Here is a 4,106-nt window from a genome sequence, read left to right as displayed (position 1 = left end):
GCATCGGGATGGTCTGATCAGGCCATCCCGACTCCGTGCCATTGTTCCCCCCCTTCTCAGTATGCGCATCATCGCACACTCCATAGGGAGCCCTCAATGCAGAGATGCAATTCATCGATTCCTCATTTAAGCGCATCAGAAACAAACAGCAAAAAAAAAACCCAACCAACTCACCCGCGGTTGTGTCGGATCACGCAGTGGTGGGCTGTGCCCGCAGCTTTCAAGGACTGTGTGATCGCGCAAGTGTGGGTCAAATTCCTCTGGGGGAAATAGCCTTGCTTCCCCTCCGCTTCATCTGGCACGTGTGACTGCAACCTACCAATACAATCTAATGTGCCATTCGCTGACCAAACATCAATTTTAATGTGATTAATTATACTGGACGATACCTCTTCCAATGGTAGCAGATGTGGACTTCTCTGTAGCAGTGCGATTTTAACTGGAAAAAAACTTTTTTTTACTTTGTCAAGCCACTCCAAAAGTGTTGAGCAGGTTTTGGGTTTTCGATGTCTCACAACGACTAGCCTGGCTGCAGTCACCATGTCCAAGGGAATAACATGGAGCTTACATGAATACTGGAACTGCGGTTGCTCAAGTGGTTAAGACGCTGAACTGCAGGCTGTGGAAGGTCAGTAGTTCTTCAGCAGTTCAAGACCCAAGTTGCCACATGACGGAGTGAGCTCCCGTCTCTAGTTCCAGCTCCTGCCAACCTAGCAGTTCGAAAGCAAGAAATCGCAAGTAGATAAATAGGGACCACTTCGGTGGGAAGGTAACAGCGTTCTGTGCGCCTTGGTTTTTAGTCATGCCGGCTACATGAGCACGGAAACGTCTTCAGACAGTGCTGGCTCTTCAGCTTTGAAATGGAGATGAGCACCGCAACCCTAGAGTCGGATTCGACTGGCTTTCGAGCAAGGGAACCTTTACCTTTACCTTACATGGATACAGCTGAACATAGTTTAAGAGAAATAATTCTGGAGAGCCCCAGATTGTAATATTACAGCCCACACTTTACAGTTCTGCAATCTTAACCCAATATCCCCTTGCATGCTCACAATACCACCACATTTGGATAAAATCTGCAATGGGAGCACCACAGTACCAGCAGTTACTAGAAGATAAGCTGTAAAGTTTTGTTACACATTCAGGAGAGACGTACAGTTGATTAATCATCTGCCCTATATTTTCTCTCATTATCAAGCTTATAGAGAATTAATAACCTCTACATAATATTTTTATTTGGTTTTTAAAATATTCAAGGTGCTTTACATTAAGATGCTTGGGCTCAAAAATGTTTGCAGTCACTGTCTTTCATGGCTTAAAATATATTCTCACATGCTTTTTCATGTTGTTCTCTGGAGTCATGTTATCTGAAAGGCTGTTCTGTCTTCTCGTTCCTCTTCTCAGAGCAAGATAGCTCTTAAAGAGCCCTGCAAGAGCATAATGAGATGTGGCTGTCTCAGCTGGAACCATTGGGAGATGGCTTATGAAAAGCTAAGCAGGATGTTCTCTCTCTCTTCAGGGCAAGATATGTCTTCAACAGCCATGCTTTCATCAATGTCAGGGGCGTTTAACTATTTTGAATGGCCTGTTCCTATGGGAGGGCTTTGTGCAACCCTCATTAGAAGAAGCATTTGGTCCCCAAGACTGATATTAGTAGGGAACAAGCTAAGGGCCTGCAAGGAATCACTGGAACAACAAGAAGAATACTTTAAATATCCTGTGTCCCTCTGACCACAAAAGATATCCAGAATTCTGAAAGCTTGCAGAGCCTTGAGTAGGCTAATTTCCCACTGTGATAGAAGAACACCAGTCCTCCATCTGTTCAGCAGTAAGAAAGGCCACGTTTTAGAGAATCTCAAAAGACCAGAACTTCACATCACTAACTATGGATGATCATAAGCAGGGACACAGTAAGGCACAGGAGGACCCTGGGAAATGGATAATCTAATGGACCCCCTTCAAGAGGCCACTGCAATGGAGAATCACTGATGGCTAGGCGCAAGCAGGACCAAGTCCCAGCAACTCTCCTGGCACCTCAGGAGCCACTTGACTCAGACCCTTCTTTGGTAATGAGCTCACCCATTGTCTCCTCCTGCACTGTTGCCATTTTGCACATTAAAGCCGAAGTCCACACACTATTGGTGCCCCTGAGATGAGTGGCCCCTGTAGGGCTGGCTTGTAGCACAACAGGGGGCACTTTCCTGGGCTTGCTCCAAAGCCATTTTCACTTCTCAGTTCACCCCTGGCCCGTTATTTATCCTGTCTTAAGGAGAAGCAATAAAAACAGCAAGTAGGAAAAAAATCTTCTCTGGCTTTCAGTTACAGATTCACTTCAGCATCATGACAAATGTATATTGTATTTATTTTATTTATATTACACATAGTCCTTCTTTCACACTGGGACTAAAGATGGATGACACAGGGTACATCAATGCAGTCAACAGGATGGGACATCCAATAAGCAGTGTAATAGGATTAGGATTTTAGAAGTCTGAAATCAAGCAGAAATTTGAGATGAAGCTGAAACAAAGAGTAAATATTAACATGACATGTTAACAATGCAGAAATTATATACTAGAATAATACATACAGAAACAGATTGTAAAACTACTAAGAGCTACATCATATAAAGAAAACATTTTTAAAATGTTCTACAGGTGGCATTGGACTCCAGATAAGATGGCAAAATGTTATAAAAATGTGTCAGGGAATTGCTGGAGATGTAAAAGAAATATTGGCTCGTATTATCATATATGGTGGAGGTGAGAAAAGTTAGTTAAGTTTTGGAAAACCATAAAGCAACTAATTGTGGAAATAGTGGGAATAGATCTGGCGTTAGACCCAGAAATATTTTTGTTAAATATGTTACCAGAAGGGATAAAGTATAACGATACATGTTTGATTCTATATATCCTTACTATGTCCAGAATACTTATAGCTAAATGTTGGAAATCAGATAAAATTCCAAGAAGAGAAGAATTAATTATAAGGATTATGGAAATAAAAGAAATGGATAAAGTAAATACAATTTTGTCGGGAAAGGATGAAAATGTGTTTAAAAAGAGATGGCAGAAAGTAGACAGTTGGTTTGGAAAAAATATGTAAAGGAAACTCCAAATTATGATGTATATGAGTATACTTTTATGTGATTTTTGTTATGGAAAATAGTTAAATAAACTATGGGGGAAAAAAAGAAACATATTGTATATATTCTACACACTGGTATAGTCTACAGTCACTTTCTGAAGCATTTTTCTGAACCATTCCGTTATAGTCCATAGTTATTATTACCTGTGTAACAATTACACTGGGAGGGAAGACAGCATGGTGTAGTCTAAATTTGTCAAATCTCAGAAACTAAGCAGGGTCAGTACTTGGATGGGAAACCACCAAGGAGGACTCTGCAGAGGAACAGCTAGATTCAAACCTGGCAGCACCTTATGAGACAAAGGGAGCTTTAACTTTCAAAAGCTTATACCCAGAAAATCTTATGGATCCTAAGGTGCTACTTCTCAACATTTTCTCCGGGGGAACTGATCTCTGTTGTCTGAAGATCAGTTATACTTTTGGGAGATCTCCAGGCAACCCTCATCTAACTGCTTATCCCTGGCTTAGAATCCCCAAGGTTTTCTTTTTTTTTGTTTGTCAGCCGTGAGGTAGGCTACATATCATGATCTCACAGAAATATAAAATGACCTATCAAAACTTCCTTTTGTTAATATATCTTTCCTCAGTAGCTCCTGACTGTGCTGTCTTTTCCTTCCTCTGTAATTGCTAGCCTGGCTAAGGAGATTTCAGTTTGATAAAACCAGCACCTGCTAGCACTTTCCTTGAGCAATTTTAATACATCATCTCAGGGGCCTGATTCTCATTTTCACTAAGTTCCTCTTCATTTTAGCGAAGAAGGACATTAAAGACCCATCTCTTTCTCTATCAGTGCAATCCTAAGCAGAGTTATGATCTCCTTGGTCCAAAGACTTAGAAGGGTGTAACTCTGTTCAGGACTGCAATGTAATCTTTTGCAGAAATTTTGTCCATTCCAGACCAATGCTCTTGTCAATTTTGAACTTATTTCCCCCCAAAGCTACCAAATGCTGAATAAGTAT

The sequence above is a fragment of the Gekko japonicus genome, unplaced genomic scaffold (assembly GCF_001447785.1).
Source record: "Gekko japonicus isolate JY-2015 unplaced genomic scaffold, Gekko_japonicus_V1.1 scaffold334, whole genome shotgun sequence".
Lineage (NCBI taxonomy): Eukaryota > Metazoa > Chordata > Lepidosauria > Squamata > Gekkonidae > Gekko > Gekko japonicus.
Note: the sequence above shows the minus strand (reverse complement) of the source record.